The sequence below is a fragment of the Sarcophilus harrisii genome, chromosome 4 (genome assembly GCF_902635505.1).
Source record: "Sarcophilus harrisii chromosome 4, mSarHar1.11, whole genome shotgun sequence".
Lineage (NCBI taxonomy): Eukaryota > Metazoa > Chordata > Mammalia > Dasyuromorphia > Dasyuridae > Sarcophilus > Sarcophilus harrisii.
This window is the reverse complement of record NC_045429.1, coordinates 59,054,412-59,075,739: the sequence shown is the minus strand read 5'-3', so window position 1 is coordinate 59,075,739 and position 21,328 is coordinate 59,054,412. Positions and strand designations below refer to the sequence as shown.

The 21,328-nt window shown below is 36.3% G+C and overlaps 1 protein-coding gene and 1 pseudogene across 1 annotated transcript in view; both read left to right on the top strand.

Moving 5' to 3' along the window:
• Window positions 1-21,328, top strand: part of LOC111720384 (putative dimethylaniline monooxygenase [N-oxide-forming] 6) — a 72,579-nt gene that overhangs the window by 3,528 nt on the left and 47,723 nt on the right. Inside the window, exons 2-3 of the mRNA XM_031936873.1 lie at window positions 12,331-12,518; window positions 17,885-17,997. The gene's annotated coding sequence lies outside the window, so the exon portion shown is untranslated. The remainder of the gene's footprint in view (window positions 1-12,330; window positions 12,519-17,884; window positions 17,998-21,328) is intronic.
• Window positions 1,564-2,722, top strand: LOC100923955 (annotated as a pseudogene).

Here is a 21,328-nt window from a genome sequence, read left to right as displayed (position 1 = left end):
TAGCATTTATAAATGTGCCAGACATTGTGCAAATTATGAAAATAAATTTGAAGCAGTAAGTCAAGAGAACAAAATCTTTGTTCTCCATTCATTTAACCCAAGACTTGTCTTTATTATATATGCTCTGTTATCAGCAAATCTTTATTTCTTTGGTGTTATACTTTGTTCAGTAGGATGGTAGACTTGGTAGCTTTGGGAGATGAAGGTTATATGGGAAGAAGGCCAGTGTTGCTAAATTGTAGAGTGGAAAAAGGGAGCAAAGCATAAAAAGAAAAAGTAGAAAGAGAGGAGCAAAGTTCTGAAGGATTTTAAAATACAAAGAGAAGATTTTACAGTTGATTTTGGGATTAATTCTTATTTTGTTTGGAGGTTTTGGATGTAGAAATGTTGACTTTGTTATCTTCTTCTGAGTGTGTTTTGATGTTTTTGTCACTATACTAACGTTTTTGTGGTCAGAATTTTTTTCTGTTGTTTGCTCATTTCCCTAGACTATTACTTGGCTTTTAACTCCTTGTTAAAATAGAGCTCTGTTTTCAGGATAGAGGATGCAATGTCCCAAACTTCAGGGGTTTTATGCAGCTGTTTTTAGAGAGCCTTCTAGGGACCTGCAATTTTTCAGTTCTTCCAAGATGGTTTGATCCAAGAAGAAATGTATTTACTACTCTCCTAACATATGCCATAGTCTGTGAGTACTCTTTTCTGCCCTGGAACTGTGAGGAGGATCCCTGATCTACTCTGGCTAGTGTCCCTCCTCACTTTTTAACTGTGAGTGAGGATCTGAGTATTGGAAAAGCAACAGATTCCTGTTGGTGCTAGTAAAGAGACCTCCTCCTGACCAGGTATTTGACTCCTTTACTGTCTGTGGGCTGAAACCTCCAGAATCCACCATCACTGAAACCGTGGCTGCCACTGCCGATTCAGTGGCTCCTAAGGTCTGCTCCTGGTTTGCTGGTTTGCTAAGGTGCTCTCACCCTAAGGAAACAATCCTTTCTTGTAGACCTCCTAAGCTGTCTTTGGTGTCTGTGGGCTAAGAGGTCTGGAGCTGCTACTGATTCAGAGACCTGTTCCTGGGTTTGCTAGGGCCAATGTACCCTGGTGTGGTCTGTATCAGGACTGTGCCATTCTCCTGTCCTGGTACACTGAAGCTGAACTAAGTTGTTTTGGGCTGGAAAATTGTTGCACTCTGTCTTTTTGTGGGTTCTGATGCTCTAAAAGTATCTGGAGGAGAGCTCAGTGGAATCCCTGCCTTTATTCTACCATCTTGGATCTGCTTGTAATTTATATTTGATCTTGGAGGTAATGTGAAGACACTAGAGTTTACTGAATGGGAGAAGGATGTGATTATAGTTGAAGATGTACTTTGGAAAGATCACTTTGGTCAATGAGTGGAAGATACATTGCAGAGGAGAGGAACTTGAGCCAATGAGATCATCAGAAGACTATCATAATAATTCAGGTGCAAGGTGATGGATGCCTGCATTCATATGAATTTATAAGCTTACATTCTAATGGAGGAAGACAAAACATGCAAAGAAGATTAAAAGGAAGGACACAAAGGTACCCATGGAGGCTGAAAAAGAAAGTCTAGAATACAACCTGGACAGGAATGAAACACAACTGACCTATGTGCCCTTCTTAAATGGAGGTTCTGGTAGAAACCATCCAACCAGAGGGAAAGACTACAGGGACAAAAGGCACTTTCAGTATAGGAATTCCAGGATTGGTCCCTTTCAGTCCAAGCTGTAGCAGGGAGCCGTGCAGGCTGCAACAAGTTCCCCAGCTTTCAGTCCTCTCTCACTGACTTTTTTGCTCCATCTCTAATACCTTCCCCTTTTGTAACTATTATAGAATGGGCCATCTCCTTCACTAAAGACTTCTTGGCTGGTAGCATCTCTGCTGCTATCTCCAAGACTGTGGTGGCCAGATCCCATGAGTGGAGTTACTATTACAGATATGGCATGCAAGTAAACAAATTGCTGCAGATAAGCAGTACAATGGCATAATGGAATGCATAGTCTAAATTCCAAAGGATTAAGGGATGCTTTTCTGCTGGCAGGGTAAATTAGCAAATGCCATCAGTTATTTCCCCACTCAGGCTTTAATTTTGCCTTTAAGGATAAGTATAAGCAAATGTTTTTGGGAGGAGTAGACAAGCACACACAATTCTGAAAGTATTCTGCCAGCAATCTTGCCTCTGGTGGTACCATTGGAGCCACTTCTCTCTGCTTTATCTGCCCCTTGGATTTCATGAGAATCTGCTTGGCAGCTGATATTGGAAAATCTGGCACTGAGAGAGAATTCAAAAGTCTGGGAGACTTGTGAAAATCACCAAGTCTGATGGAATTTATGACTTGTATCAAGCTTCCAAGGTCTCAGTGCAGAGTATCATTATCTATAGAGCAGCCAATTTCAGGATCCATGATACAGCATAACATATGCTCCCAGATCCCAAGAAAACTCATTGTGATAAGTTGGATGATTGCCCAAAGGGTGGCTGCTGCGGCAGGTTTCATCTCCGATCCCTTCAGTAAGGTGGCAAATGATGATGCATCTGCGTGCAAAGGAGCTGATAGCATATACTCTGACAATTGACTGCTGGAGGAAGATTGCTAAAGATGACAATGACAAATTTTTCTTTAACGATATCTAGTCTAATGTTCTTAGAGGCATGGGTGGAGTTTTTGTGCTTGTCTTGTGTGATAAATTGGAGAAAGTTATCTAAGTACGTCCTAACTAAAAATGGAACCAGTGAATATAGATCATGTAGAATACTTAACCATACTTGGCATTTTGCACCTTTAACTATCATGAAATTCCTTTTGTCTTTTTATCCAGATCAGATCATGTTTATACAGGAGCCAGGAAAAGTTCTTAGAAATAGGATTCATTTATTGGGATCCATTATTCACACAGCAAAACTGATGATGATTCAGTATATTGATTCTATTGGTTTTTAGGAAAATAACAGTTACTGTGGGTCTAAGGAGGCAAATCAGATTAGACCATCTAGTTCAAATGTTCTTTTGTAGGACCACAAATTTGTGTTTAAGTATTTATTTAAAAAATCATGTCTCCCATTTGTACTCAAGCACTATATATACCATTTTGCATTGTTGACTCTGGTAGTTATGATAATCTGTGTTGGACATTCTGTTGTAAAACAATATAGTATCTGAAAGTGCTGAGGAAGAAGGCCCGTATACATGTATGATTATTCAGTTTGTAATAAAATGGATTATTTATCTACCAACTTTCCTTTTCTTGCCTACTTCTTCATTTTTTTGATGCTTTGAAAAACCCCATCTGGGAGATTTTACAGGAACCATGAAAAAAATGTATATCCGTGGATTCTGAAATTTGGTAGAAGTTTAGGTAAATGATCTATATAGGATGGAGAATGAAAATAAATGAGGATAAAGTAAAGTTTTCAGATTATCTGTGAATTCCAAGTCCTGTCCCTGTCCCAAACATTACCTGAAGACTTGAAGCTTTTGTTTCTATAATTGCTTTCATGGGGAACTTTGGGGGTTGTATCAGTTTCTGATACAGCCAGTGCTGTGAGTTCATGGATATATTTGACTAGAATAGATTGGCCAAACATCTCCAGTCACTGACAAGTAATGAAAGATTTTCAAATTGAAAAAACACGATAAATATTTAGGGAATGATTGCTTTTTGGTCTAGAAGGACTCCCAATAATCTTCTTTTTATAGGTGGAAAAACTGAGGCCTAGAAAATTGAAGTTAGTTGGCCAAAATTCCAAACTAATTAGTGACAGCTAACACCAGAGACCATGTCTTCTTAACTCCTACTTTAAATATTCTTTCCATTTCTCATTTCCACATTGCCTGGAGTGATTATTTGCATTTAGAAGAGTGATGCTTTAAATTTCTAAGATTAAAGAGAGTTAAAAGTAAAGAGAAAACTCAGAAGCACTTTTGCTTTACTAAGATTTCCATGAGGAAAGCCCTCATGTAAACATGATCACAATGGTTGATATTATTAATATCATTATTAATAATTATATTTAGTTGTTAATTATTATCAACACCACCAATATTTCCATTCTATGATCAAATGTTAATAATATTATTAATAACAGCTATATTTATAAAGCACCTACTGTGTAAAAAATCTCAGAAGCATTTTCTCTTAAATGATTCTTGGTTTAATCATTATCAATCGTTATTAAGAGATTAATCATTTTTGATTATTGACTTTTATTCATTATTAAGAGAATAGCTATATTATTAATCATCATCATTATTATTAATATCTAATATTTATATAACACTTACCATGTGTTCAGCATTTTACTAGTATTATCTCATTTGATCCTCAAACAATCCTGAAAGATAAGTACTATCATTATTCCCATTTTAATAATGAGGAAACTGAGACGAATAGACATTAAGTAACTTTCCTAAGATCACACACATAGCAAGTGTTTGAGGCCTGATTTAACTCCAGGACTTTTTTTCCTCCAGGCCTAGTGCTTCATCCTTTAGGCCAGTTTGTTGCCCCATGTTACTATTATTATAAATCAAAATGGAGTCTTTGATATATGAATCCCATCTACATTCCCAAATAGACTAAGAGCTGTGAACTTTTGTGAAGACCGCGTATTTTAAAATCAGCCGGAGTCAGGAATTCAGGTTAGGGGAAAATCGTCAATCTTTATTCTTGGTGAAGAAAGATCGGAGGTGGGAGAGAATGGGCAATAGCAATGTGTGCAGCTGAGTCAAGAAGCTAGCTAGACCAGCAGCCACACGGCCAGCAGCTAGGAGTATGGAACCCAGGCCCAATCTCTCCCAGCCTTTCTTCCTGTTTCTCTGCCTCCACCCACCAAAATCGTCATTTCCTATACAACATATCAGGACTTGCACAGAGTGGGCAGGGCCATTCTTTATCCAAGCATGTATATTAATAGAGTATAGCCCAATTACTATTTAGCCTCACGTGCTTGGGACCTCAGTGCATCAATTCAAGCCTCAGCCCATTACAAACTCTTAGTGACTTTCAGAGATTTTCTATTCCAATGTCTTACTCAACTCTCTTACTATAAGAACTTCTACATGAGAACCCCAGTAGATGGGGTCTTTTGCCTCTGTTTGAACCCCTAGAGATAAAATGCTCACTACCTCATTGCCATTTCATTATTGAACACTCTGATTTTTTAAAACCTTTTTAAATTTTCAAATCATATGCATAGTTTTCAACATTCACCCTTGCAAAACCTTGTGTTCCAATTTTTCTTCTTCTCTTTCCCTACCCTCACCCTTAGACAGCAAGCAGTCCAATATATATTAAACACATGCAATTCTTCTATAGATATTTCCACAATTATCAAGCTGCACAAGAAAAATCAGATCAAAAAGGAAAAAAAATGAGAAGAAAACAAAATGCAAAAGAACAACACCAAAAAAAAGAAAACACTATTTTGCGATTCACACTCAGTCCCCACAGTCTCCTCTCTGGGTGCAGATGGCTCTTTCCATCAGAAGACCACTGGAATTGGCCTGAATCACCTTGCTGTTAAAAAGGGTCATATCTGTCAAAGCTGATTATCACATAATCTTCTTGTTGCCATGTATAATGATCTCCTGGTTCTACTCACTTCACTTAGCATCAGTTCATGTGAATATCTCCAGGCCTCTCTGTAATCATCCTGCTGATCATTTCTTATAGAACAATAATATTCCATAACATTCCATAACTTATTCAGCCATTCTCCAACAAATGGGTAATCGCTCAGTTTCCTGTTCCTTGCCATTACAAAAAGGGCTGTCACAAACTTTTTGCACATGTAGGTCCTTTCCCCCCATTTTAGGATTTCTTTGGGATATAAGTAGAGACACTGATGAATCAAAGGGCATGCACAATTTGATAGCTCTTTGGTTCTCCAAATTGCTTTTCAAAATGGTTGGATCAGTTCACAAGTCCACCAACAATGTATTAGTGTCCCTGTTTTCCCACTTCCCCTCCAAAATTCATCATTATTTTTTCTGTCATCTTAGCCAATCTGAAAGGTGTGTAGTGGTACCTTGGAGTGCCTTAATTTGCATTTCTCTAATATTGATTTAGAGTATTTTTTTCATATGACTAAAAATGGTTTTATTTTCTTCATCTGAAAATTGTCTGGTCATATCCTTTCACCATTTATCAATTGGAGAATGGCTTATATTCTTGTAAATTTGAGTCAATTTTCTATATATTTTAGAAATGAGGTCTTTATCAGAATCCTTGCATATAAAATGTTTTTCCCAGTTTATTGCTTCCCTTCTAATCTTGTCTGCATTGGTTTTTGTTTGTACAAAAGTTTTTTAACTTAATCAGAATTATTTATTTTGCATTTCATAATGTACTCTAGTTCTCTGGCCACAAAAAACTTTCTTCTCCACAGATCTGAGAGGCAGACTATCCTTTGTTCTTCTTATTTGCTTATAGTATCACTCTTTATGTCTAAATCATGAACATATTTCAACCTTATCTTGGTATGGGGTGTTAAGTGTGGATCAATGCCAAGTTTCTGCCATATTAATTTCCAATTTCCCCAGCAACATTTCTCAAATAGTGAGTTCCCAGAAGCTGGAGTCCTTAGGTTTATCAAACACTAGATTACTATAGTCATTGACTATCATGTCTTGTGAAGCTAAACTATTCCACTGATCAGCTACTCTATTTCTTAGTCAGTACCAAATGTTTTTAATGATTGATGCTTTATAATGTAGTTTTAGGTTGACATAGCGAGGCCACCTTCATTTGCATTTTTTTCCATTAATTCCCTTGAAATTCTTGACCTTTTGTTCTTCCAGATGAACTTTGTTATTATTTTTTCTAGCTCTGTAAAATAATTTCTTGGGAGTTTGGTTGGTATGGCACTGAATAAATAGATTAATTTAGGTAGAATTGTAATTTTTATTATATTAGCTCGGCCTACACATGAGCACTTGATATTCTTCCAATTAATTAAATCTCACTTTATTTGTGTGCAAAGAATATTGTAATGAACAGTCTGATTTTAAACAGTTTGCTGCCTCATTGATAGTTCCTGAGTAATTCAAGGAATAAAAGCCTCTGGAAGATAGTATGCTGGGAGAGGGATGTGACAGGAAAATTTGAGTTGGGGGCTTTCTTTTCTAGAGATATTAATGCTTTTGCTTAGAAAGAATTTCAAAGAGAAAAGTAAAAATCACCTTATTTGTTTTTAATTATTGGCTATAGTTTTCATGGTCAAACCACCAATACATCTGTGTCTCCATGCATTTCACAGTTTTCAGTGGGAGGGTATTTCTGAGTATGGTATTGAATCAGGTGTGGAACACCATGTCTTAGAAACAACCAAGGTGAGAAATGTGACTTATGATCCATGAGTCAAGCCTGATGCTCATAAATCAAGTAGGGCTGAAGATAAGCCATTTTGGTCTGTACCACTTCGATGACAAATCCCAAATTAGTTTTTGCCTCCAAATTTTCACTGAGACAAAGTTATCAAAAACATCACACCTTATCAATTCTTCTTACACAGCTCAACTGCAATTTTTGAGACTGAATTTGCAAATTCAATCATCAGAATTCTCTTTCCTTTGCATTGGTGGCCGTAAAAATATTGGCTTTAAAAGTTCTCAGTACCTACAAAGGAGAAAGAGAAGGATATGAATTTTTTGGTAGGCTAGTTATGTCAATGTGACACCATCATTTTTTTGTAAATTAATTTCTGATGAGGTGCAAGAAGTCAAGATGCATGTGGTTGTCTGAAATAATTCGCAGACCCAAATCCAATCAAAGGAAATAACTTTATTGTGATATTTAGTAAGCAGGCAAAATTCCTAAAGAACTCACAATTTACAAAGGGAAAAGGGGGGAGGGGACTTTTTATAGTTAAGGACTCAAAATAGGTATTCTAACTAACTAGTTAGAATTTGTTTCCTCAGTTTTTTTTTTTTTTTTTTTTTTTTTTTTTTTGCTTACCTCATTTAAGGTTATCATCTTTCACTTGTTTTCCTGATTGTGTATAGTAATTGTAGATCCCAAGATAATCCTGTCAATGCACATTTTTTCTTATCATTAATCCCCCTCCCAGTTGCTCACTTCTGTATCAGCTACCTGGTTTTTGGCTGGGATCTTGTTCACCTCATCATTTCCATTATATGTTTATCCCTTTTAGATTTGGTAACCATTCTCCTACCTCTTCTGTTCTTTTAGTTAAAGTTTCAGTAATGTCAACTTGCAAATGCAAAGAGTTAATTAACCACAGAACCAATATTTGAGGGCCTGAGATATGTTTGCCCTTTGAATCATAGGACTTTAGCATCTGGTGTGGGGAACAAAAGGTCAGAACTGGAGGATTGAGGTTTACATTTTTACTAGGGATAAATACACGTTCTTAACCAGTTAGAGGCAAAATCAACCCCTTTTTCTGAACATTAAACTCGGCTTGTTCTCAATTGGCCTGCAAAAACTTCAGCTTATTCCTTAAAAATTTTCAGAGCCCTTTCTAAAGGTCATTGAACACAACATTCATATGAAATAGGAAACTGAGCAGATGCTATTGTTATTTTAATTTTGTATGAGAAAAAAAATCAGGAGAAGAAAGGTCACATATTTAGTTCAGGATGATGCAGATAATTAGTGAGAGAGTAGTGAGGTCAGGTTGGCTTTTTGAGGCAGGAATTATTTTCTTTTATATGTCCAGGACTCATATTTTAGTGGATAGAAATCAGCTGCACTCAGGAAAGCCAAGACTCTAGCTCTGAGTTCTACTTTTAACACTGGGTATAATGACACTAATAAAACCATCTGTTGCTTTTCAGTTGTTTTTCAATTGTGTCTGATTGTGATCCCATTTGGATTCTTGGCAGAGAAACTGAATGGTTAGCTGTTTCCATCTCCAGCTCATTTTACAAATGATAAAACAAACATGGTTAAGTGATTTGCTCAGGATCACACAGCTAGTAAGTGTCTAAGGCCAGCTTGTATCTCAAAGAGATGAGTTTACCCGAGTCAAGGCCTGGTACTGTATTGAGACAGAATTCTATAAAATACAGGTTTCTTTGATGATTACCCACTATTTCTCTGAAGAGAGTAGAAGTAAGCTTCTTGAGGGCAGGTTTTTCATCAATTATATCTTTATAATTCCCTATATCTTGCACTTAACAGATCATTAATATTTTAAATGGTTTTTGAACTTGGCTAATTGAGACCACTTTAGAAGATATTTCTCATTTCCCTGGGGGCCCACAGAAATTCTAGCATGTTGGAAGAAAATGGTGGGGAGTGGTGATAGCTGCCAGTACCAACTATACACCTTTCCTTTGACATAATATCACCATTGATCCCTACTTCTTCCTCTTTCAGGAGTCTCCTCTCCTAAAATTCTGATCTCTTCTTCTCAGCCTTACTGAGTCTACTCTCATGGGCAGAGTAGACTCCCTTCACTATTTTTTTTTTAATCCATTAGATGATCAAATATTTGTGCATCTTTGGGGAAAGAGGGAGAAAGATCTGGAAAACAAATGGTTTAAAAGACAACCACATTTCAGTTGACTTAGGAGAGACTTCTCAGAGCCCCCAGCAATGATTTTTGGGTCTTAGATAAGGCTGCTGGAGAAATGTCTTACTGCTTGCTGATCCAGTGAAATCTGATGACCCAGACACTTCTGCTCAATTGCATAAAAAGTTCATAGTGGTAAATCATTGAGTGGAAATCATTGAATCACACATAAAATGAAGTATGCTGTAAGAATTTCTGTTGATTGAGAAAATCAGTTCCTTTTTTTGTGTTTTTTCCCTTGAACAAAAAAGGGATTGGAACTTTCTTATACCTTCTTCTGCTTATTCCTAACTCTAACATGATTCTTGTAATATGTAGAGTCCAAAAACTGATGGTCCATATCCATGTCAGAGTTTTAAAAAGCAACAGCAAATAAACTGCAGGCAAATTTCTTTATGTGATTAAATACTTTCTCCCAGTATGTTCAGGTCTCAAGTAAGTAAAGAGAAACAAAGAATATTGAAAATATTTTATATCATCTACAGAATTCCAATGATACAGATGTAATTTGTCTACAAAAGAAGAGAAATCCTATAAAGGATATCTTAGGGAGTGTTCCAAAGCATATTGGTCAGTTGGTTATTGTCCTTCTCAAAGAGGACCAAAATGACATCACTATGTTAGAGTTGAGTTATAGTGTATCCATCTGTGTTTGATAAGCCAATATTAGCTCAGAATGCTCTGCCACAGGTCAGGCACAAATAGTCCCTATGGACATTTGGGGTGGATCCTCTAGCTTTGTGCATTTTGTGTTTTTTCTGGACTAATTCAATTCTGCTTTGCTCATAGAGCACAGCATCTTCTTTGAGGGCACACTTTGCTGGACCATTCTGTGCCAGTGTCTCCCATGTCATACAATCAGTTCTAAAGTTCTTAAGAGATACCTTGAGAGTGTTCTTGTATCTCTTTTTTCTGACTATCTTGTGAGTGCTTGCTCTGTGTGTGCTCTCTATAAAATACTCTTTTTGGCAAGCACATATTTGGAGTTGTGCTCTCTGCAGTAGAGTTGGAATTCTTGACAGTTTAGTTTGAGAAAGGATCTCGGTGTCTGGTATCTTATCTTGCCAGGTGATTTTTCAGAATCTTCCTAAAACAATTCAAATGGAAGCAAATCAGTTTCCTGGAAAGGTTCTCATATACTGTCCAGGTTTCACATGCATACAACAATGAAATCAGCTCAATGCCTCTGAAGACCTTCAGTTTGTTAGTCAGACTAATAACTCTCCTCTCCCACATTTTCCTTCACAGCCTCCCAAACACTAAGCTAGCTCTGGTAATATGTGTGTGAATTTCATTATCACTGTGAACATCTCTGGAAAGTATACTGCCCACATAAGTGAACTCATCCACAGCATTCAAAACTTTACCATTTGCTGTAACTAATGGTTCTACATATGGATGATGTGGTGCCCTCCACTTTAGTTTTGGCTTGTAGCCTTCTAAAGCATATAATGATGAAATGATTTACTTAGGATTCAACAGCTAACTTCACAGGTTCAGCTCTTTCAGTTGGTTTAAACTAAGGACTTCTTTACATATTAGACACCATCTCATGCTGCCTCTTCTAGTTTAATATTATATCTAAAACAGCAGTGAGGTTTACCTCTTGTCTCAAACACATACTGATTGCACAGAAATACTTGAAATTTTTTTTAGAAAATCCAAGACTTACCTGGAAATCAGTCTAGTAGAATGTTGGAGATGTGATGAGTATATTACTACAAATCATAAATGCATCAAAGATAGCCAATTCCTCCTTCTCATTTCTATCAGTAATAACATCCCATTTGTCAGGAAAAGAAAAAAAAAATTTTTACGTTGAGCACTTATTTCTCTAGAAAATAGAGCACTTAGTTCTCTAGATTAGGCGTCAGCAGTGGGATCAATATAGTCCACTGCCAGTTTGTGTATGACCCACAAGCTAAGAATAATTTTTACATTTAAAAATAAAATTTATTGGAAGCCAAGATAGTGTAGTACAGAAAAAAAAAAAAACTCAGCTGAACTCTCCCAACATTTCCCTCCATAGAACTTTATGGTATCTCCTCTTATCAAGTTTTGGAGCAACAGAGCCAACAAGAGATAAGAGCAAGACATTTTTCCAGCCTAAGACAATAGAGGAGGATATTGTCACTGCCAGTGATAGACCTTCGAAGTGGCTGAGAGATCAACAGAGGTAGTAACAGCAGCTTTGGGAGCTCAGCCCAGAGAGAGTAAAGGGGTCAGACAACTGGCCAGAAGAACTACAGGGGATCCTTTGCTGGCACTGGGTATAGCTGGTGATGACTGGCAACTGTAATGCCCAAACATAATTCTGGATTGTAGTCCTATAACAGAAATGAGTACCTTTGCTTGGGCAAAAGGGAGTAGGGGTCCTGGTCACAGTTTCAGAGTCAGGAGGAGGGCTGGTGCTTATGGCTAAGGGCAGGATCCTTTCCTGGGTAAAGACCACAGCATAGAACAGGAGACAGTGACCTTGCTTCTCCTTGGAGAAGCTCACTTTGGTAGAACCCAAAACTTGTAGATTTATAGCTGTGAAAACAGTAGCACAAAAAAGCCTAAAGCTTGGGACAGTGTCTCCCCATCCCCACCCCCACCCTCCATCCGCCAGGTGAGCTGAGTCCAATTTTAACATGAAGTTCAAAGTCAAGATAGAGGTTGAAAAAATAAGCAAGCAAACAAAAACTTAAGAAACATAAACAGTTTGTTCATATGAAATTTCTTGAAATTAATCTTGAATATTGAATCTTATATGTTAAATTTTCTATTGAATTCAGGTTTGGTTGAAAGTCCTGAAGATCGAAGATAGTGGAGAATAGATACTCCTGTTACTGACCTCCTTTGACCTTCTCTCAAGCCAATAGCAGATTAAATCTCTGAACTGGTTTTGGAGTGATAAAATTCACAAATATTTGGAGTACAGCACATTTTCAGAAGAAGATACTTTGGAAGAACTACAGAACAGGTCTGTTTCAATGTGTGTGTGCGTGGGGAACAGTCTGCCAAGGTCAGACTGCAGTGTAGGGAGCCCAGGGCAAGGAGCTGGGATGGGAAGCCAGAGCATTGCTGCATCTACACAGTGGGGAATCCTCTATGAGGCTCTTAGGCTACTCTGTCCTGGTTGCAAGTGAGTGGTTTAGCAGATTTGCTGTAAAATCAGTCAAAAGCAAATACAAAAGATAAATTGAAAGCCACTGAGCCTGGAAGAAAGTGAAACCTGGCCCAGATTTCCCAGCACTGGAAGTCAGTCAGCAGAACTTCCCCAGGGCAAATTAAAATGGCTGTCTCCCTTTGTCTTAAGAGCAGAACTCAATGGCTTCAAAAAAAAAAAAAGAACAAAAAAGCAAAAAGAACTCTGAGCTTTTATAGAGAGAGAGAAGAACAGACCTCAGACCCTGATGTTTCTAAAGACAAATCAACTCCAGATGAACCCCCAAAGGGATATATGAGCTGGTCCCCATTTCACAAGGCTTTCTTGGAATATTTCAAAAAAAATCTTAAAAGAGAATTAGAAAAATGGGGAGAGGAAATGGAATCTTTGCAAGAGGGTATGGAAAAGGAAAAAAAGAAATTATCTGAAGAAAACTCCTTAAAATATATATTTCCATGGTAAGTTTCTGTCATGGAGTTCTTTCTTCTTTGACAATTTATTTTTTAAAAATAAAAGGTATTAGTATATACTCCTCTAATTGTAGGTTTGGGGGATGGTGCCTCTTGCTTCACTTCAGCTCTCCCCTCTGACCTGGAACCCCAAACCAAGAGCTCCCCCCCCACCTCGTAAGTATCATCAGCATCCCTGCCACATAGCTTCTGCCCTCCCAGTTTGTGGGTTCCTTTTTCCTTAAGGCCAGGTCTTAGAAGCACAGCTGGACCTGGAGCTCCTAATCAGCTGAGGTTCCTTCTGTCTTTCTGTACTCAGAACCTGATTCCTCACATAGTCGGGATGCTAAAAGTTTCTGTGGCTCTTTCTGAGGCTCCAGTCAAACCCAACTAGACCAAGGGGTCCTCACTTGGTGTTTCTGCCAAGCTAGGTGAAGGTGTTTGCATTTTACATGAGTTAATTCCCAGCTTGGCATCTTTCTTCAGAAAGATGTGTCAGTAAGAGTTGTGTCAGTAAGATCCCTATTCTGCTTGAAGTCTTATTGAGTTTTCATCAGTCTGTATTCACCCTTAGCCACAAATTTGTTCTGTTTGTGGGGAAATCTGGAGAGCTTGAAATTTATTGATCTACTCTACTATCTTCCCAGAATTCTCTTCTCCTCGAAAAGAGCTCTTTAAAAAGCATAATCTTATAGCCAAATGGAAGAGGAGGTACAAAAACAAACTGAAAAAAAGAACTCATTAAAAAATAGAATTGGCTAAATAGAAAACAAAAACTCACTGAATAAAATAATTCCTTAAAAATTAAAATTGGCCCAGTGAAAACTAATGATTCCAAGAGATGTCAAGGAACAATAAAACAAAAATCAAAGGAATGAAAAAATAGAAGAAAATTTGAAATATTTCATGGATAAACCAACAGACCTGGAAAATAATTCAGAGAGATAGTTGAGAATCAGAATCTGAATACTCTCTGAATGCCATGATTAAAAAAAAAGTATAGGCATCATATTTCAAAAAATTATAAAGGAAAACCGTCCTGGTGTTTTATATCCAAAGAGTAGGATAAAAATGGAAAGAATCCATTGATCACTTCCTAAAAGAGATCCCAAAATGAAAACTTCTAGGAATGTTATAGCTAAATTCAGTAGCTTCCAGGCCAAGGAGAAAATATTGCAAACAGTCTGAAAGAAACAATTCAAATATTATAGAATCATACTCAGCATTTTATGATTTAGTGGTTTCCATATTAAGGGATCAGAGGACTTAGAACAGGGAAGACAAACCTTTTTCTATTAAGGGCCATTTTGAAATTTATAACATCATTCATGGGCCATAAAAATTATCAACTTAGAGAAGTTAAGGAGTGGGAGGTGGCTATACCTAGCTTTTGACTCATGATCACCTGCAGTTGCCTTAGCAAATTATTTCATGGACCTTATATGGTCTGTAGACATTCTCTTTCCCTGGCTTAGAATATGATATTCTAGAAAACAAAGGAGTTAAAATTATAACTAAGAATAACCTATTCAATAAAACTAAATATAATCTTTCAGAGGAAATAAATGTATATTTAATGAAACAGAGTATTCTCTCAGAAAATACCAGAGCCAAATAGGAAATGTTTCATTCAAACACAAGACTCAAGAAAAACATAAAAAAAGTAAACATGAAAGAGTGATCAAAAGAAACTCAATGCAATTTAACTGTTTACATTTCTACAGAGGAAGATGATACTTATAATTCTTAAGATCTTTATCATTATTAGGATAATTATGAGTCCACAATGACAGAGGGCATGGATATGAATTGATTATGTTGTGATGATCTCAAAAAAATGAAAGGGTAAGAAAGAGGGATAAATTGGGAAAAGGGGTAAGGGAGAAGAACAAGGGAAATTATCTCACATAAAAGAGACACAAAAGAAGAGTTTTTGTAGTGGAAGAGAAAATAGGAAGATAGTCAGCAATGCTTGGACTTTACTTTCATCAGAACTGGTTTAAGGAGGGAAGGACAGACATACACACACACACACACACACACGCACACACACACACGGAGACACATACACATTCAACCAGAGTTGGATATAGAATTCTATATTACCCAATAGAGAAATAAAAGGTGAAGGGTATAAGAAATAATTAGGATTATAAAATAAAGGTTGGCTCAAGGGAGGCATTAATCAGAAACAAAACAGACTTTTTGAGTAGGGACAGGATAAGAAGAGAGAGAAAGGAAGAAATAAGAGAAAATCAGATGGAAAGAAATACACAGGAATCATAACCATGAATGTGAATGGGATGAGCTGATCCATAAAACAGAAGCAGATCACAGAATATATTAGAAACTAGAATACAAAAATATATTTACAAAAGACAGGGATGGAGCAGAATCTAATATAATTATAATTATATTAAAATATTATAATAAAAAAGGCAGGGTAGCAATTATGATGTCAGACAAAGCAAAAGTAATACCAGACCCAATTTCAAAAAGACAAATAGAAAAACAATTTATTAAAAAAATACTGTAGACAATGAAGTAATATACATTTTTACAGAAAGTTCCTTTGACAAAAATATTTTTCAAATGAGAGAGTTGGGTCAAACTTAGAAAAATAAGAGTTATTCCCCAATAGATAAATGAAAAAAGATATTGAAAAAGAAGTTTTCAGAAGAAATCAAAGTTATTTATAATAATATGAATAAATACTTTAAATCACTATTGATTAGAAAAGACAAATAAAAACAACTCTGAGATATCTCCTTATATCTATAAAAATTGGTTAAGTGCTGGAGGACATAAAGAAAATTAAATTCACTTATAAATTGTTGGTGGAGTTGTGAACTGGTCCAAATATTCTGGAGAACAATTTAGAACTAGACTCAAAAAGGACTGTAAAACCAAGCATATCCTTTGTACTACTACTTGATCTATATCCCAAAGAAATTAAAGAAAAAAATAAAGGACCTATATGTATAAAAACATTTATAATAGCTTTTTTTGTGTGTGGTGATAAAGACTTGGAAGTTGAGGGGATGCTTGTCAATTGGGGAATAGCTCAACAAGTTGTGGCATATAATTGTGATGGAATACTACTGTGCTATAAAAAATGATAAGGGGAGGGCTTTCCAGAAAAATATAGCAAGGCCTATATGAATGAGTGCAAAGTGAGAAGAACTGTACAGTAATATCACTTCTATAATGATGATGAACTATTAAAGATTTGACTACTTTAATCAGTACAATGATTTGAGCCAATGCTAAGTGACTCATGATGAAATACTCATCCATTTTCAAAGAGAGAACTTATAAATTCCAAATGCAAAGTGAAATATAATTTTCTTGCTTTTTAAAAATTATTTTTACAATGTGGCTAATATGGAAATATATGTATAATTAATTAATAGAATTTCTCTTTCCTTCTTAGTGGGTGGGGGAAGGTAGGAAAGAATTTGGAACTCAAAATTTAAAAAGAAATCAATGTTAAAATAAATAAATAATAAAATTTGAAAAATGTTAATTGTATTTAAAAATGTAAAAAGCCATCCTTAGCCCAGACTGGACAAAAAGGACAGTGGGACTGGATTTGGCTTATCAGCCATAGTTTACCAACCTCTAACTTAGACCAATACCTATATGGTTTATTATAATAGCTCCTTCACCAGCATCTCTGACTTTACTTTCTTTTTGATCCCAATCATCCTTCACAAATTCCCCAAAAGACTGTTTCTTTTATTTATGTTCTTAATGCTTATCATGTTATCTAGTACATATTAGATATTTAATAAATGCTTGTTAATTGATTAATGCATAGGGTTATAGATAGAGGTAGAAAGGACTTTAGGCTTCCTCATTTTATGTATGAGGAAACTGGGGCTCAGAGAAGTGAATGTTATGTAGTTAGCAGGTACTAGAACCCAGATTTGGATTCAGATCCAGTTTCCAAATAAAGCACTCTTTTCTCCACACTATGCCTCTAACTGATTGGTTCCTCTTAGATCCTCCACATTAGGAAAATACTCAGGCTGGCCATACTTTCATACTTTTCTTCTCTAGGCTCCACCCCTAACTCTGGACTTTTTTCATCATACCATAAAAACCTCCTAACTTGGAATGATACCCCTACAATTCTTTCTTTTGTTTGGTTAGTTCCTTCTAGAGTCTCCATTTTATACTCCAAACAGTATTTTCCTTTTTGTCTAGCCTCCACTTCTACTTCTCCCTTCCTTCCATCCCTAGAAATTTAGCTTTTTGTGCATTAAATCATGGAAGTAATATGGATTGAATTATCTTTCCAATTACCTTCCTTTTACATGTTAACTTTCCCCACTAGAATGTATTGAGACAAGGATTTTTGGCTTTATTTGTATTTGTATTCTCATTTCTTAGTCCAGTGTTTGACCATCATAAACACTAATAAATGCTAATTGATTACTTTAATTGCATTATTGCCTGCTTAACAATCTTCAATGGTTTCCTCTGGTATATAAGATCAAAACATATTTCTTAACTTGGTATTTAAAGTGCTCCAAGATGTCACTCTACCTCATGCCTATCTATCTCATACTATTTCCCTTTATTCATTCTATATTCCAGACACAGTAGACTACTAGATGCCATATAATTTTATCATACTCTGTGACCTTTCTGCATTCACAACAGATGCCTACTGTACTCTCTTTTTACACCTTCTTCCATTAATTGAAATCCTTCTCTTTCTTCTAGGAACAGCTTCTAGGAAAGTCAACAACTGCTATTTTCCAGCACTGGGCTAAGTCCTGGTGATGCAAAAAGTCAAAAGCATGGTTCCTGACCTCAAAGAATATACATTCTATTGGGTAAGACAACATGCAGATAACCATGTATATACAAGATATAAATAGGACAAATTTGAGATAATCTTAGAAGGAAGGCATGGAAAAGGGAAATATAGTTAGGGGAATCAGAAATGACCATGCTTTTCTTTGATTTTCTTAGAGCATTAAATATGAATCTCTCCATTCCTTCATTATATTCTACTTTTATTTATAATGATTTGGGTGAATTTCTTATTCCTACTAGATTGTAACTTTCTTGAGGGCAAGACCTATGTCATTTTTCATTTTTGCAACCTCAGGGCCTACCTAATTTTGTGAATATACTAGTGTTGAGATTATGGGATGCAGCCAGACTCTTCCTATAGCAGGCCAACAAAATGATAAAGTTAACCACTAAAATAGTGGGGTAGAGTGATAACCCAAAAGCATGTTGGAATTATGGAATGGTGTCATGAGTTGTGTCAAAAAAATTTTTATGTTTAAGACATCTGCCAAGTCAGGGGGCAAAGATTTTATTACTCTGCTAAGAGAGGGTTAAATCCATAATGGTCTCTAGCAAGGAAAAGGAGTTTTTGGCAATTAATAAGTAGGAAGACATGTTCTCTAGAAGTAGCAGGAGGAAGACGCCATTAAAGGGAAGCTGCCATGAGGTAGGAGTATGCCATAGCAGACTCACCCTAAAAAGGAATTTAGCTATAATAAGGAGTAAGGACTAAATGCATAAAAAAGTTAGTGAGGATCTACAGTATGAGCAGATCTTTTATAGGGGAAATATAATGTTGGGGGTCTGACATAATAACTTGGCTTTCTGATTGGATACAGTGAGTTGTGGTTTCCAGAGACCTCCATCAGAGGCTGTCCACTTGAACAAAAGATCTACTTAAGAACAAAAAGCACTCTTTAGGCTGAGATGATCCTATGTGTGCTCTAATCCTATCAATCCTTCTGGCTTTTCCCCCTAATGCCAGCCTTGATACCCAGGACCTCATCAGTAGTTATTAATAAATGTTTGCTGAATTGCACCATAGGATATTTTGGCAGAAGAGAGGGATGTAAAGGTCTGATAACTTTTTATCTGAGTCAATTTCAGCTATTTTAGAAAAGAGACTCCTTAATTCTTAAAATATTAAAACAAGAAGATATCTCAGAGAACATACTGTAGAGGGATTCTTAACCTGGAAATCCATGAACTATTTTTCATTAAAAATTTTTTTGACAACTATGTAAATACAATTTTTTTGTTATTCTATATATTTTATGCATTTTAAAATGTTATTCTGAGAAGGTGCCTATAGGCTTTACCAGACTAACAAAGCAGTTCATGACCTCCAAAAGCTAATGAACTCCTAATCTAGTTGAATCCTTCACTTTAATCCTGAGCAAAGAGTGCTGAAATTATTTTCCCAAAATCACAAGTTTACTGAACCAAGAGTAAGGTCACCGTATATAAATCATTTTTAAGACTAAGACTAGCATTTTGCAATACCTCACAAATAATGTTGCAATGGGAATGTGAGAAATACTGAAAGGTTAGATTTCCACAGAGATTTGCAAGCGTTGAGATAGTGTAGAATAGTGGTTACCACTGACCAAGAAGTTTTCAGAATGTGAGAGGTTAGGGAAGATTAAGACTATTAAGTGATCAATAGAAGCCTTGAGCAAACAAGGAATTAAGAGCTAGGAAGGAACAGATGGATCAATAAATCAGAAAGAGTCTTTCTGCTTTGAAAAAACCACACATTTAAGATAATGGTTGATCTAGCCCAAACTAGTTGGACTCAATGACCTGACTTGACCAAATCACTATTGCACCTGATTAATAAGCTAATTTTATATTAAACAATACACTCTGTAGGAGGGGTTTTTCATCATTTTTGAACATAGAATGTATGATAAGGGAGGGGGAACATGTTTATACATATTTACGGGGGAAACATAGTGGGTATATCAGAAAGATTGTAACCTGTAAGGAACTGACCAATCTGGTCTCTGAAGGAAGGGACTATGCCAAATTAGCAAATCTAAAGCTTCTCCCACTTCCCAAAGAGGAGCTGATTCATTTTTGTCCAGAAACATTAAGATACTTCCTTCAGATTCTACTTAAATAAATTTCCCTCAATATCTGATTTTCAGTGTCAGGAGTGTATTTCTAACAGGAATTACTCTTTTAATTAACAGTTGATGACAGTCCAATGTTTATAGAACACTCTATTAAGACTTGGGGGAAATATACAAATAAAAAAAGTAATAGTTTGGTCCTTTAGTACATTGCATTGTGGATAGAGAGACAGTAGCAATCAATCAACAATGGCCAGTCCTGTGCCTGGTGCAGTAGGCAAGGAGACTTTTAAAGAGCAAATGCCAAGTAGAATTCTATTTAAATGAGCTTGATAAGAAATAATTTTTAAAATATTGTTTTATTAAAGCTTTTTATTTTCAAAGTATATGCAGGGCTAATTTTTTAACATTAACCCTTGCAAAACCTTGTGTTTTTCCCTCCCCTTTCACACCTCCACCCCTACATGGCAAGTAATCCAATATATGTTAAACATGGTAGAAATATATGCTAAATCCAATATAAACATACATCTTTATACAATTATCTTGCTGCACAAGAAAAATCAAATCAAACAGGAGAAAATGAGAAAGAAAATAAAATGCAAGCAAACAACAAAAATAGTAAAAATGATATATTGTGATCCATAGTTCCCACAGTCCTCTCTCAGGGGGTAGATGGCTCTATTCCTTACAAGATCATTGGAATTGGTCTGAATCATCTCATTGTTGAAGAAAGCCACGTCCATCAGAAGTGTGAATAAGAAATAATTGCTATTATTTGCTATAACACACATCTCATTAAACTAGAGAGTGCTACCTTGATGTTTTCATTCTTTGAAAGAGCCGTTGGTATGAGCACTCCCTTTTACTGATGGATATAAGATGGGGGAAAGGGGAAAGGGACAAAAAACAGAAAGAGAGAGAGAGAGAGAGAGACAGAGAGAGAGAGAGAGAGAGAGAGAGAGAGAGAGAGAGAGAGAGAGAGAGGAGGGAAGGGATGGTGACAGGAGAACAGGGGAGAGGCAGGGAAGAGAAGGGAAAGGAGGGGCAGAAGATTGAGCCCTGGGCCTGAAGTCAAGAAAATTCATTTTCCTGAGTTCAAATCTGGCCTCAAACACTTAATAGCTATGTGACTCTGGGCAAGTCACTTCATCTTGTTTGCCTCAGATTTCTTATCTGTAAAATAAACTGGAAAAGAGAATGACAAACCAGTCCAGTATCTTTGCCAAGAAAAACCTCAAATGGGGTCATGAGTCAAATTATGACTGAAAAACTGATGAAAAACTTTGCCTAG